Consider the following 16432-nt stretch of genomic DNA (forward strand, 5'->3'; position numbering starts at 1 on the left):
TTAACTTCATCTACCTCGCGACCATCAATCCTGATGTTGAGTTTCTAGCTGTTCTCAGTTCTGCTACTTCTCATTAATTACGTCTTTCTTCGATTTACTCACAATCCATATTCTGTACTCATTAGACTGTCAATTTCATTCACGCATCTTTTGTATGCGTCATTGCTTCTTCGACGTGCAGATTGAACAGTAGGGGCGAAAGACTACATCTCTGTCTTACATCCTTTTTAATCCGAGCATTTCGTTCGTGGTCACTTCTTGGCTCTTCTACGTATTGTATATTACCTGTCTTACCCCTATTTTTCTCAGTATTTTGAACATCTTGTACCATTTTACATTGTCGAACGCTTTTTCTAGGTCGACAAATCCTATAAACGTGTCTTGATTTTTTCTTTAGTCTTGTTTCCATTATCAGCTGAAATGTCATAATTGCCTCTCTGGTGCCATTACCTTTCCTAAAGCCAAACTGATCGTCATTTAAAACCTCATCAACTTTCTTTTCCAGCCTTCTGTTTATTATTCTTGTCAGCAGCTTGGATGCATGAGCTGTTAAGCTGATTTTGCGACAATTCTCGCACTTATCAGCTCTTTCAGTTTTCGGGATTGTGCTGATGGTATTTTTCCGAAAGTCAGACGGTATATTGCCAGTGTCATATATTCTACACACCAACGTGAATAATCGTTTTGTTGCCACTTCCCCTAATGATTTTAGAAATTCTGATGGACTGTTATAAATTCTTCCTGCCTTATTTGATCTTAACTTCTCCAAAGCTCTGTTAAATTCTGGTTCCAGCTCTGGATCTCCTATCTATTCTAAGTCCTGTTTCTTCTTCTATCACATCAGACGAATCGGCCCCCTGATACTGGCCTTCAACGAACTGTTTCCACCTGTCCGATCTCTCCTCTGCATTTAACAATGGAATTCAGGTTGCGCTTTTAATGTTACCACCCTCACCTCTAATTTCACCGGCCTTACTGCCTACTGTGCTATTCCTTATTGCTGTACCTCTAGGCTTAAAGAGTCTCAAGCGCATTCCTAAGTACTTCCGTATCCCACTTCTTTGCGTATTGGTTCTTCTTGACTAATGTATTAAACTTCAGCCTACTCTTCATCACTACTACATTGTGGTCTGATTCTATATCTGCTCCTGGGTACGCGCTACAATCCAGAATGTGATTTTGGAATCTCCGTCTGACCATCATGTAACGTAACTGAAATCTTTCCGCATCACCCGACCCTATCTAAGTATATCTCCTCCTATTGAGATTCTTGAACAGAGTATTCGCTATTACTATCTGTAATTTATTACAGAACTCAATTAGTTTTTCTCCTCTCTCATTGCTTGTTCTAAGCTCATATTCTCCTGTAGCCTTTTCTTCTACTTCTTCCCCTACAACTGCTTTCCAGTTCGCCACGACTATTAGATTTTCATCTCCCTTTGTGTATTGTATTACCCTTTGAATATCTTCATATACTTTCTCTATCTCTTCAGCTTGCAACGTCGTCATTTATAACCGAACTATCGTTGTGGATGTTGGTTTGCTGTTGATTCAGATAAGAATAACTGAGCTGTTCACAGTAACACACTCTCTGCTCTCCTTCACATTCATAACGAATCCTACTCCCGTTAAATCATTTTCTGCTGCTGTTAATATAATCCTATACACATCTGACCAGAAGTCCTTGTCTTCTTTCCATTTTACTTCATTGATCCCTACTATATCTTTGCATTTCCCTTTTCAGATTTTCTAGCTTCCCTATCACAATCAAGCTTCTGACATTCCACGCCTCGACTTGTAGAACATTATCCTTTCGTTGATTATTCAATCTTTTTCTCATGGTCACCGCTCCCTTGGCAGTCCCCTCCCAGAGATATAAATGGGTTGGTTGGTTGGTTTGTGGGATTAAAGGGACCAGACTGCAACGGTCATCGGTCCCTTGATGTAAATGGGGAACTACTCCGGAATCGTTTGCCAATGGAGAGATCATCATGACACTTTTTCAATTACAGGCCACATGTCCTCTGGATAAACGTTATGTGTCTTCAGTTCAGTGGTTTCCATTGCCTTCTGCATCCTCATGCCTTTGATCATTGCTTATTCTTCCGCCTTTAGGGACAGTTTCCCACCCCAAGGACAAGAGAGTCCCCTGAACCTCTGTCCGCTCCTCCGCCCTCTTTGACAAGGCCGTTGGCAGAATGAATCAAAGACGCTACCCCAAGACCACGACCTGTTATGGCTGTCCTATTCTCCCTCCACGTGCTGTCGCACTCCTGCAAGAGTCCCGACGTCTTCACAGAAAATTCCTTCGTATTAATGACGGAGGCACGCTCACACTATACCACTGACAGCTCCAGCGACATGTTCGCAGTTACAAGCTACATCTACATCTACATACATACTCCGCAATCCACCATACGGTGCGTGGCGGAGGGTACCTCGTACCAAAACTAGCATCTTCTCTCCCTGTTCCACTCCCAAACAGAACGAGGGAAAAATGACTGCCTATATGCCTCTGTACGAGGTCTAATCTCTCTTATCTTAACTTTGTGGTCTTTCCGCGAAATGTAAGATGGCGGTAGTAGAACTGTACTGCAGTCAGCCTCCAATGCTGGTTCTCTAAATTTCCTCAGTAGTGATTCACGTAAAGAACGCCTCCTTTTCTTTAGAGACTCGCACCCGAGCTCCTGAAGTATTTCCGTAACACTCGCGTGATGATCAAACTTACCAGTAACAAATGTAGCAGCCCGCCTCTGAATTGCTTCTATGTCCTCCCTCAATCCGACCTGATAGGGATCCCAAACGCTGGAGCAGTACTCAAGAATGGGTCGTATTAGTGTTTTATAAGCGGTCTCCTTCACAGATGAACCACATCTTCCCAAAATTCTACCGACGAACCGAAGACGACTATCCGCCTTCCCCACAACTGCCATTACATGCTTGTCCCACTTCATATCGCTCTGCAATGTTACGCCCAAATATTTAATCGACGTGACTGTGTCAAGTGCTACACTACTAATGGAGTATTCAAACATTAAGGTGTTCTTTTTCCTATTCATCTGCATTAATTTACATTTATCTATATTTAGAGTTATCTGCCATTCTTTACACCAATCACAAATCCTGTCCAAGTAGGTGCGTCCGTCGCACTAAATGGAGATCATGTTGAAAAATGTTCTGTAGTGAATATAACTCTGTCTACTGGAATCTTGTATAAAACCAACCTGCTTTCAGAAAAGAAAATGTGTTGTATTATTTATTGGAATCCTCTTGTATAATATACAAACAGTAAAATTTGTTATTTTCTGCACTTCCAGGTGTTACAATTTTTTCGGCTAGCAGTGCATTTTATAATTCTGCACTACGGAGCGCAGACGTGTGCTGAAAGCTTCTGTATCTGGGTAGGCTGAGAATGAAAATCTGTTAGCTCCATCCATTGAATTGGTACGTTACAGCTTTCTCGATAATCGCGTAGGTGTACCTGTCTTTCTTCATGGAACCCAACACACGGCGACCTGCCGCCGATGAGCCGGGTGTCACCTAGCACCGGCTAACCCCGCCACGGCAGCTGCCGCCGCCGCTTCCAGGAAGCGGCGACCGCAGTGCGCTCTTTCGGCTGCCGCTAATTCTACGCCCCCGGGCCTTCCGGGAAGCCGTGTTAAATGCCTCTCTTATTGGCTGCCGGTATCTGTTATGCGATATGCAAATCTGGTTAGCGTGTGAAAATTTTTTGTGCTGTTTCCATTTCCAGAAAACCAAAATTCCCGGAACATAGTTGACCTGTGAAACAAATTAAATGTTCTTCCTTAAAACACGAAAATTCATATTTAGCGACAAATCTGCCAGACGAGTCGAGATCAGATTTTTTGACTTAGTGTATCCGAATTTCCAGTAAAGCAATAACATGCTTAAGTAATGAAAGAGATGAAATAAAGCTAAATTTTTGAACTACACAATATTGCGTCTTCCGCATGTGTAAAATAGTTTCCCTTCTTCTTTTTTAGTCGCGGGCAATGTAAATGCTGTAATTAAACAAAAGTAAATAAATAAATAAAATGCAAGCTGATTGATGGACTCTTAACCCCGTCATTCACGTCGTTGCTACCTATTTGTGTCTTTGCATTTTTGAAGGAAAAAAATTCTATAGTAAATATATATAAATCTCCTTTTCCGTAGAAATTCGAATTCTTGTTTCCTTTGATGCATTTATGAAAATCGTTGTTTGTCAAACGCATACTGAAATAAAAATACTCATCCTACTAAAGTCTTTCACTTCAAAGGGCGCGTATCACTTCGGTTAGACGTGTTCGTTTACGATAATGCGAACCTTAAGAAGCTTTGAAAGCGTATCTTGTATCTGGGTTGTGTCTGCAGCTTATGATACTCATATAGAATATAAATACCTGTCGAGTGGGTGATTTGTTTACTATGACGAAGAACACAAAACATCCAGTTAGGCAAGTGTAATTATTTTGCGCTTGGGTAAACTTTCCAGTCGTGATAAAGGGCATCATTCACTGACAAGTTGCTCTGAATGGTTCTGTTCACTAAGGCTAGATTTTGCCTTGGTCCAGAAGCAGATTCTTGCCGTATTTTTTTCTTAGAAAATGATTAGGTAAGCTACGTATTCGACTAGCAGGCAATGATCACAGAGATGGAAGCTTCCAGCTAAATTTTATGGATTCTTTCGGCAGTAGGTATGGTCGCACTGACTGCGTCGTACCAAGTGGGGCTTCCGCCCATAATCTCTGCCCTTCCTTCCTTCCAAGTGGCGCTTACTCTAATGTGTAGGATAGTGTTAGATTCCTGCTGGAGGTGGAACGTAAATATGCACCTCCACTGAAGGTTGTAGAAACACTGCCCTTCTAGGCAAATCAACTATATGAATGCGTGGTGTCTGTTCTTTTGGACAGTTGTGTGCGGCCGGCCAGCATGCTGGAGATCGGACACGTTTGCGCGATCTTGATGACTGACGCCTTGCCCAACGGTTCACCGTGCTTTTGTTCACTGCAAGGTCTCCAGAGGCATACTGCAGGAGCCTATGAATATCTGCGATGGTCTGGTTTGCACCAAAATAAACTCAACGATAGCGCTCTGCTTGGAACGCACCTCTGTTACAGAGGTTTGAAGGCTACGTATAGCGCCGCTACCTACCGGAACCTCACGAAACAATTGGTGCAAAAGAGGAAATATTCCACGATGTCCCACAATCAATTCCGCATTTTTCAACCGAAACTAGCCAAGGAAAAAAATGTGCTTAATTAATTACTGAAGGTCTGTAGTATATTCAAGACTCCACAGAAAGAGTGAGGTTTTTTCATGTATTTATCTAAATAAATATTCATTTCACTTAATATTTTGTAAGTTACAGAGAGAAACACTATACCTGAAGTACCATGTTTATGCACGTACTCATTTATCTGAAGGCCAAGATGTGGAACTTTGGTAGGTGGATTAGTGGACTCTTCCTCCACCTTTCGGAACTGCGGATCTGGTGTGCGGAAGCATATGCTCCGCTTCCGTCGCTTCATTCCGAATGGCAGAGAGAACAAGTAATACTGGTACAGAACATCCCTATCATCCACTGCGCGGTGGCCAGTCGAGCGTGTACGTGCAGACTGAAATTCTGCTGATAAAATGACGGATGTCAAGCGAGAGCGGAGCAATTTACAAGCCGGAGTATAAGTTGATAAGTGATTGCAAAAGCGATGCGTTTGAGTCGAGGGCGGCGCTGGAGTGTTCACGGCGCAGCGCGCTAATTAGCAGAATTGCAGCCCCCGATGGCCGCGACCCCTCCTCCAGCCTCCAGCTCCAGGCTCCAGACTCCAGACTCTAGAGGGCGGCTCAAAAGTACAGGCCGCCTCCGCCGTCCGATTAGCGCTGAGCAATCTTCTTAATGCCCAGGCTGTAATTAAGCATCGCACCTCGCCTCTGCCCTTAAGCGCGCGCCTTAACTCCGCCCCGACTGCCCGACTGTCCCACATACCAGGCAACACCTTCAACACTCAGAGGCACATTACCTATTTACGAAATGAGTCTGTAATAATACCATACGATGGATATTTGTACGAGGGGCGTTCTATAAGTAATACAACACATTTTTTTCTGCCGGTTTCGGTTGAAAAAATGCGCACTCTTTTGTGGGACTTCGTGCAATATTCCCAGTTCAGCACCTATAGTTTCACAAATTTCCGATAGGTGGCAGCGCCATCGTAGCCTTCAAAATGGCGTCTGTAACGATGCTGCGTTACAAGCAGAGTCTTTTCTTTCTTTCTTTCGCTTGTGCCTTTTTCCTGCAATGATGCAGGGTCGGTATGGTTAATCGGTTTTGGCAAGGTTAATTGAAGGGGTGGCCAGATGCCCTTCCTGCCACCACCCCGTACCCCCCGGGACAGAATTAGTGTACCCCAACTGCCTGTGTCTAGTGTAATCTATGGAACAGTGCGAATGTGTTCAGGTGTCTGTGAGCCGTGTAACTGAGGTGGGATGTGGGGGCCAGCCCGATATTCACTGAGTGGGATGTGGAAAACCGCCCAAAATCCACATGCAGGCTGGCCGGCACACCGGCCTCCGTCGTTAAGCCGCTGGGCGGATTCGATCCGGGGCCGGCGTGCCTACCCGAGTCCAGGAAGCAGCGCATTAGCGCTCTCGGCAATGTTAAGTGTTTCCTGAGACATATAAGGACTTCCTCTATGTCACCTTGTAAATTGAGCCGTGCGCGCGTTATATCGATTCCTGTGCTTGCGGAACGTCTTTGCCAAGCGATTTTTAGCTACGGTTTCTCTGGCATTTCACGTGCTGGCGCCTTTGCAGCACAGCGGCCGGTATTTTAGCGGGGCCCAGCTCACATAGGGGCTTGACACAAAGGAAAGGAAGACATCAGCTGCAATTGAGCAGTAAAATATATCAGTCTGGAAAGTTGAAAAATTCTATCAGAGCGAGATTCGTAGAGAATGTTGTGCACAGAAAGGATCATTGGGCCGTTCCGCTCTGATTATATACAGGGTGTTACAAAAAGGTACTGCCAAACTTTCAGGAAACATTCCTCACACACAAAGAAAGAAAATATGTCATGTGGACATGTGTCCGGAAACACTTACTTTCCATGTTAGAGCTCATTTTATTACTTCTCTTCAAATCACATTAATCATGGAATGGAAACACACAGCAACAGAACGTACCAGCGTGACTTCAAACACTTCGTTACAGGAAATATTCAAAATGTCCTCCGTTAGCGAGGATACATGTATCCACCCTCCGTCGCATATAATCGCTGATGCAGCCCTGGAGAATGGCGTATTCTATCACAGCCGACCACAATACGAGCACGAAGAGTCTCTACGTTTGGTACCGGGTTGCGTAGACAAGAGCTTTCAAATGCCCCCATAAATGAAAGTCAAGAGGGTTGAGGTCAGGAGAGAGTGGAGGCCATGAAATTGGTCCGCCTCTACCATCGGTCACCGAATCTGTTGTTGAGAAGCGTACGAACACTTCGACTGAAATGTGCAGGAGCTCCATCATGCATGAACCACATGTTGTGTCGTACTTGTAAAGGCACATGTTCTAGCAGCACAGGTAGAGTATCCCGTATGAAATCATGATAACGTGCTCCATTGAGCGTAGGTGGAAGAACATGGGGCCCAATCAAGACATCACCAACAATGCCTGCCCAAACGTTCACAGAAAATCTGTGTTGATGACGTGATTGTACAATTGCGTGCGGATTCTCGTCAGCCCATACATGTTGATTGTGAAAATTTACAATTTGATCACGTTGGAATGAAGCCTCATCCGTAAAGAGAATATTTGCACTGAAATGAGGATTGACACATTGTTGGATGAACCATTCGCAGAAATGGTACGGAAACAACTGGTTCTTCCGTAGCACTCTGCATACAGTGACGTGGTCAACGTTACCTTGTACAGCAACAACTTCTCTGACGCTGACATTAGGGTTATCGTCAACTGCACGAAGAATTGCCTCGTCCATTGCAGGTGTCCTCGTCGTTCTACGTCTTCCCCAGTCGCGAGTCATAGGCTGGAATGTTCCGTGCTCACTAAGACGCCGATCAATTGCTTCGAACGTCTTCCTGTCGGGACACCTTCATTCTGGAAATCTGTCTCGATACAAACGTACCGCGCCGCGGCTATTGCCCCGTGCTAATCCATACATCAAATGGGCATCTGCAAACTCCGCATTTGTAAACATTGCACTGAGTGCAAAACCACGTTCGTGATGAACATTGCTACGTACTGATGTACTTGATGCTAGTACTGTAGAGCAATAAGTCGCATGTCAACACAAGCACCAAAGTCAACATTACCTTCCTTCAATTGGGTCAACTGGCGGTGAATCGAGGAAGTACAGTACATACTGACGAAACTAAAATGAGCTCTAACATGGAAATTAAGCGTTTCCGGACACATGTCCATATAATATCTTTTCTTTATTTGTGTGTGAGGAATGTTTCCTGAAAGTTTGGGCGTACCTTTTTGTAATACCCTGTATATGCGGTGTTTGTTCTTTCGAGTTCTTACTAGCATCAACGGATCGTTGCGAGTGGTGAAGGTAATGGACAGGGGCATTACGTCAGTATTGTGTAGATAAGTTGAAAATTTGAGTCGGTCAGGGACCGTGTTCGGACGTGTCCGAAAGAGCAGACGGAGCATATACAGGATGTAACAATTATAAGCGCAATGTCTATTGGTGACTGAGGACAGTGTATTGAACAATATTACACCTGTATTTACGTCATTTGCAGACTAATAACTACAGATATTACAAGTTGTACATTTTTGGGTTGGCTAGTACCTCCAAGTAAATGTGACAAGATCAAGCGATTAATACTTATTTTTCCATGGGTAGCAGGTCGGGCGCCGAAGTGTTCAAATATGGATGCAAAACAATTCGTCTATACTGCTAGGCATCGTTCTCTTCGCTGCTCAGTTACGGCCACGCTGAAAAAATCTGGTCGTTAATTTTGTGACGTGTTTGAGCGAAGACTGTTCGACGCAGAGAAAAAAAAGCAACCAATAGGTGATGTGTGTACATATTAAGGTACTACATACAAACATTTTTGCACTTACACCCTGTATATCACACTGCGTATATCTGCTTGGATCTGGTAACTCGGAGAGAGCCTTGCTGGATTGCAGCCAGGACTAGGCTAGCCGTGGATGTCCACTCGCGGGAAGCGCTCTAGGGAGTGTCCCTATGCCTACCGGAGAGTCGCCAAGCGCCGCTTTCCTCAGTCTCTAGAGTTCAAACCAGCGCCTGGCTTGGTAGACGTGCTCACATACGCCGTCTTTAGTTATAATGCAGGAATAATGGTGAGCATCATGCACTTGCCACTGTGTTTCGTTTGGTGTTCTTGCCGTTATGCTGTCCTAGTTTATTCTGCAGGCCAACCGAGCGAGGTGGCGCAGTGGTTAGCACACTGGACTCGCATTCGGAAGGACGACGGTTCAATCCCGCGTCCGGCCATCCTGATTTAGGTTTTCCGTGATTTCCCTATATCACTTCAGGCAAATGCTGGGCACGGCCGATTTCCTTCCCCATCCTTCCCTAACCCGAGCTTGTGCTTCGTCTCTAATGACCTCGTTGTCGATGGGACGTTAAACACTAATCTCCTCCTCCTCCTCCTTTGCAGGCCATTATCTAGCCGACGCATTTGACGTGGATCGGCATCCGGATAAAAAAAACGCCCTTAAGTTCAACGGTGACTGTTTATGAAAGCTATTTGTGAGCGATTTGTTTTATGTGCACTATTGGTGGGTGTGTTTTACATAACGTGCAAGGATTTGTCTTTCGTGTGTTTTTGTTGCATGGGGGCTATTCGAAAAGTGAGTTCCGATCGATTGCGAAATGAAAACCACTGTGAAAATTCGATGAAGCTTTGCACAGGTGTCTTCGGCAGTGTCTCTACTACAGCTGTCAATCACAGCACGTCACGCTTTTCGTTCTGAGCGCATAGTGAGCACATGAAGACACCTAGGTAATTGTCTCCCGCCAAGTACGAGGGACTGGTGAGAGATTTCGCCTGAAGCCATGCAACCCACATAACGTAACTGTCATGTGCTTCCTTCTTCGAAACAATTCTCAGCCGCATGCTTCCTCTTTCATCTCTGCTCACGTGATCCAGTGGCTATCAGGACAACATTTTGGCGTAGACAGCGTAGAGAACTGATGACTGTCTTCTATGATGAGGATATTGGAATGTTGGTACAATGTTACTACAAACGTCTAAGTCGGAGCAGAGAATATGTAGCTAAGTGGTGGAAGTTGTAGCTAACTGTTGCAAACAAAACATTTTCACGAGGGGTTTCTATTTCACAGCTTACCAGAACTTACTTTCCAAATACCCCCTGTAAGTACCTTTACATTTTTTATCATTGGCCATAGACCATAGATTTTAATCCGAAAGGATTTCAATTTGCTTTCACTACTAGTGTGTGCTTTTAGGGTTCAGATATTTTTAACGTTTCACCAGTTAAGGTAAAAAGGCCCATGCGTGTTTTGCGAGGGGCGTTCAATAAGTAACACAACACATTTTTTCTCAGCCAGCTCCTGTTGAAAGAAATGAAATTTGTTGTCAGACATCGTGGAACGTTCCTTCTTCAGCTCCTATAATTTCATAAAGTTCCGGTAGGTGCCTGTGCTGTATTTAGCAAACCTGTCTGATCTATCGCATGCTGGCCGTCCGCACACAGCTGTGACTCCTGCAATATTGGAACGTGCAGACACTCGGATTCCGGGTGATCGATGAATCACAATCAAACACCTCGGTCGTAACTGGACGTCTCTGTTGGTAGTGCTGAAACACTCGCCCGCCAGTTGGGGTACTCAAAGGCGTGTACTCACTGGGTTTCTCTCCTCTTAGTGCAAAATCGAAAAGAGCAACGAAGGACCATCTGTTTCGCCCATTTGCTATTTACCACTTACATTATGTAAATGTAATGCATTTTTTGTGGTATGTTTTAGAATTTGACTGAACTGAGCCACTGTTCTTTGTCTGAGCTGAGTTCAAGCCAGTTACAGTGCGCTAGTTAATGCATGCATTTTAGCCCCTTATTTTGGATTGCCCTTACTTAATCATTGTTGTTTATTTACTAATCTTTATCTTTTATTTTAAAACCAGTAAAGAATCATCTGTATATTTTGAAAGTTTCTCTTATGACTAAAGAATATGTGTATTTGGGTCTTAGTAACATCGATTTCTAGTACATCTGAGGCGATTTTCAAATATTACAGAATTCAAAGTTTTGCTGTTTTTAAATTTTCTCTACTATTACAGAAACTGTAATTTTAAATTTTCGCCTGTGTAAAAAATAAATATGTAAAAATTATTTTCTTTATGTTTAGCACCTACCCATTCCAAATCGTAGCTCCCTAGAATTTCACAAATGGTTAATTGAGAGTTATTACTCTCAATTAACATACAGGTACTTTGAATCTAGTAGGCGAAAAAATACGTGAGAAGGTCATGCTTTTACATCCTCACCCCTTTTCATCCATCTCAGTACCAACTCACTCGCCGTTCCCCTACTTTTGATCCCTCGCTCAGTCATCTTCCCCCTCCTGCCCCCCTCCCCCACCTACGCACCATCTTGATCTTCTACTCCATTACTACTCCTTCATATCACTTACACGCTAAATAAATACACAGTAACATAATTCAACGGCATAATACACATTTCACAAATCGCAGAGAAAGAGAACATTTTTAGACCAATGGAAAATCACAACTAGCGCTTAGCTTGATAAAACTGCTCACACAAAGCGACAGAGACATGTTTATCCAGAAGAATGCAAAACAACAGTAGTGGTGCTACAAAATACCGTGATTCACGTAAAGAAATTTATAGTTCTGCAAAAATAGCGCATTATTAGAGAGAAAGAGCAGTACCAAACAAGGGAACACCTCAGAAACATGCAAGCAGATGGATTATCCTCTTGCGAACGAAAACTGGACGTACAATACCGTAATTAAAATCACCATCTTTTGTAACGAATTGTTTTTAGACCTATAAAAGATGCCAAATTGTAAACATCTTTTATTACAGACCTATGATGATGTTTTACGTGAAATGCATTTGGTGACAATACGCAGTTTTCTTAGACGCGAGGACAGGTTTAAAACACCTTTAAAACTTGTTCGAATGAGAACGAGTACCACAGCTTCCCTGTCATCCAAGTTCGAACATCATTTCGCCCAGCGGAAGTGTTTCGTTTACGGTCGATCAGCAAGTTATTCTTCACAGTCCGCACTGTTAATGCTAAGCGGAGAGATTATACTATGAATGCGTAGTGTCTATTCTTCTGAATATGTCCGAAAGAACAGACGCCAGGCAGACGTATAATTGTTTCACCCCGATTGCCAATGAATCCACAACATTTAGTGAGGATGCACACTTCGTTAGATGTCCAGCGGGAATCTAGAATTAGCGAGCATGGAGGACAAGGACTGTGACTGAGGACAGATGGGGCTGGGTGGGAGTGTGGGTAAGAGGGGCGGGGGGGGGGGGGGGGGTGAGGGTGGAAGATGACGAAATAGGCAGCGCAATTGCAATAAACACTCCGTCTGGGTGACATAGAGGTTAGCGCAACTGCCTAGTAAGCAGGAGATCCCAGGTTCGAGTACCAATGTGGGACACATTTTCACTCTCGTTAGTGATCCCGCACAAAGACCCGATGTAGCTGATATCATCAGTTCCTTCCCTTTCCCTTACTTTCTCTCCCCTCTACCTTCAATTACACTACTGGCCATTAAAATTGTTACACCACGAAGATGACGTGCTAGAGACACGAAATTTAACCGACAGGAAGAAGATGCTGTGATATGCAAATGATTACCTTTTCAAAGCATTCACACAAGGTTGGCGCCGGCGGCGACACCTACAACGTGCTGACATGAGGAAAGTTTCCAACCGATTTCTCATACACAAACAGCAGTTGACCGGCGTTGCCTGGTGAAACGTTGTTGTGAAATGCGTACCATCTCGTTTCCGACTTTGATAAAGGTCGGATTGTAGCCTGTCGCCATTGCGGTTTATCGTATCGCGACATTGCTGCTCGCGTTGGTCGAGATCCAATGACTGTTAGCAGAATATGGAATCGGTGGGTTCAGGAGGGTAATACGGAACGCCGTGCTGGATCCCAACGGCCTCGTATCACCAGCAGTACAGATAACAGGCATCTTATCCGCATGGCTGTAACGGATCGTACAGCAACGTCTCGATCCCTAAGTCAACAGATGGGGACGTTTGCAAGACAACAACCATCATCACGAACAGTTCGACGACGTTTGCAGAAGCATGGACTATCAGCTCGGAGACAATGGCTGAGGTTACTCTTGACGCTGCATCACAAACAGGAGCGCCCGCGATGGTGTGCTCAACGACGAACCTGGGTGCATGAATGGAAAAACGTCATTTTTTTCGGATGAATCCAGGTTCTGTTTACAGCATCATGATGGTCGCATCCGTGTTTGGCGACACCGCGGTGAACGCACATTGGAAGCGTGTAATCGTCATCGCCATACTGGCGTATTACCCGGCGTGATGGTATGGGGTGCGATTGGTTACACGTCTCAGTCACCTCTTGTTCGCAATGACAGCACTTTGAACAGTGTACGTTACATTTCAGATGTGTTACGATCCGTGGCTCTACCCTTCATTCGATCCCTGCGAAACCCTACATTTCAGCAGGATAATGCTCGACCGCATGTTGCAGGTCCTGTACGGGCCTTTCTAGATACAGAAAATGTACGACTGCTGCCCTGGCCAGCACATTCTCCAGATCTCTCACAATTGAAAACGTCTGGTCAATGGTGGCCGAGCAACTGGCTCGTCACATTACGCCAGTCACTACTCTTGATGAACTGTGGTATCGTGTTGAAGCTCCATGGGCGGCTGTACGTGTACACGCCATCCAAGCTCTGTTTGACGAAATGCCCAGGCGTATCAAGGGCGTTATTACGGCCAGAGGTGGTCGTTCTGGGTACTGATTTCTCAGGATCTATGCACCCAAATTGCGTAAAAATGTAATCACATGTCAGTTCTAGTATAATATATTTGTCCAATGAATACCCGTTTATCATCTGCATTTCTTCTTGGTGTAGAAATTTTAATGGCCAGCAGTGTACATAATAAGCGGAGAGAGTGGCATGACGTTCACCAGAAAGTAGAGTTGCGGTCTATCAGAACTATGGTTCTGTAGTTTTGGTACAGTGCATAAATGTAGTAGATGGTAAGATTACTTGTAGCCTTGGTAGGGAAATAATCATAAATGAATGTGTAAGAGAGAAACTGGGAGCCGACGACTTCTCCTCCTTTATTTGCTTGTCTGTTCACTTGTTTTGCACATAATTAGAACCGCACGCTATTCAGTGTTAGACCAGTATGCATTTTATATTCTTACAGAATATAAAATGCATTTTGTAAGTAACAAAAATTAGTTGATCGTATAACTTCTGCCATTTGATGTAACCAAAAAAATTACTTTTGATGCAAGTCAGTTCACACACACACTTGCATAAAAAATCTATATAATTATTGTTGCTATTTTGTGCTCAATAGAACGCACTTCATCATGATCAAAGGCAAAAAATTCCTGTTGTTGCTGATAAGTGAGAAATTTGTTTATGAATAAGAAAATCATGTTTTACATAGAATCGACGAAATATTGAAGCGATGTTTACTACACTTCCGTTTGATTCTTTGTTTTTAAATTTTACCTTTTTTATGAAACTGCATTTTCTAGCGCTGTATCGTAAATCTGTGTTGCCTTTTTTATTTTTAATACAACATCCCTCTATTTCATTTTACAAATCAACAATTTTCGAATAAAACCTAAATTAAACATTGCCAGGTTCAATTTTGCTATAAATACTTTTTATTTTTAAGTAACAGACAGGAGGGTAGTTATGTATGGCAAAAATGTTCCAGAGGTTATGCAGCCCTTTGAATGTATATCCTCAGTTTATAGACTGTTCTCCGCTTCTGGTTTCTCAGGGAATCTAGCAAGACACTGATCGCATATGTAAACAAAACGCCCGACATGATGTAACGCCTGATAGATATGCAACACAACTAACATACGGGTAATGTGGGTACGATCTTACCTGACCAAGGCTACCAGGAAGAGTACCGTAGTTTACAGTCATGATAGTCAACGGTAGACTACGTAGTTTCATGACTCTACCAAATACTCATCTAGACCCTCTTCGATTTTATGCTACGATATTTGAATGCTCTCGTTCGTAAAACATGATGCTTTTTACACTCAGATGTAAGGTACACTTCTATAACGCTAACCATTTTTGTAGTACTTTTTTTTCTTATCAGACGTCTAAAGCGCACTTCAGTGAACACGCTAAGTGGTCTCACAATTGTGCTAAACGTTACCTTTGACAAAACGGGATGATTTTCTTCCAAATTTAATCTCCCACTATATACGCAATCACAGTGTTCTTTAACGGTCGACACATATCGCTTGTTTTGTCAAAGCAACCACTGCTTTGCAATAGAAAGACAGGGATGAAATGAACGTGCGATATTGTACTCCGCACCACACGAGTACGTGTGGTTGCTAACAATACAGCAGCAGCGTAACATTTCCTCAGCGAAAAGCTCGTATGTTTGATGACACAACAGAGCCACTTCGCGAAGAAACCTAAGATCGTCCGTTCTACATATGAAGGCTCCCTGTGTAAAGTAGCCTCAGCTGCAGAGACGCCCGCAAGTTGACAGCGTTGCGTCTGTGACTTTGTGGGCCCAGCTGTTGGGGCCAGTGTTATTGATTCAGGAGCCTATCTGGCACGGAGGCTGGAGGCACCGCCGCCTCTGGGAGAGCGGCTTCCTGCCACGCGCACTGCCTGCAGACTCTTAGAAGGTGCGCCCAGGAGGCCTTCTGTGACCACTCGTCAAACAGACTGCACAGCCTTATCACAGTAAGTTAGTTGCGTGTTCCATAGATCATTTGAACGGTTCTTTTAGCGGAATGATGTGGAACGAGTTAGTTTACAAGATATAGTGTTAACATTAATGAACACATTATTATTTTTAGACCTACTAAGCTACACTTAATTCTTTGTTTCCATTTTTGTTTATAGGCTATCAGTTTTTAAGAAGAAATTCGCCATTAGAATAGAAGGAGTTGTCCAGGAGAAATGATTCTGAACTAGATTTAAAACTTGCTTCACAACCTGTCGAACGTTTAATGTTATTGGACAAATGATCAAAACTTATTGTTGCTGCACATTGTGCTCCTCTCTTAGCCACTAACAGCTTTAACAATGGTAATGAAGCTCATTTTTTCGTCTATTGTTGTAGATATGGACACCAATGTTCTTCTCAAATTTCATTAGCGAATAGATGTATTGTGATGGCGCAGTTAAAATACCTAGCTTCATGAAGAGGTATAACGTCTATG

The 16432-nt window shown here is 43.6% G+C and overlaps 1 protein-coding gene across 1 annotated transcript in view; it reads right to left on the reverse strand.

Moving 5' to 3' along the window:
• Nucleotides 1–16432, reverse strand: part of LOC126479258 (leukocyte tyrosine kinase receptor-like) — a 782006-nt gene that overhangs the window by 732511 nt on the left and 33063 nt on the right.

This window comes from Schistocerca serialis, chromosome 1 (genome assembly GCF_023864345.2).
Source record: "Schistocerca serialis cubense isolate TAMUIC-IGC-003099 chromosome 1, iqSchSeri2.2, whole genome shotgun sequence".
Lineage (NCBI taxonomy): Eukaryota > Metazoa > Arthropoda > Insecta > Orthoptera > Acrididae > Schistocerca > Schistocerca serialis.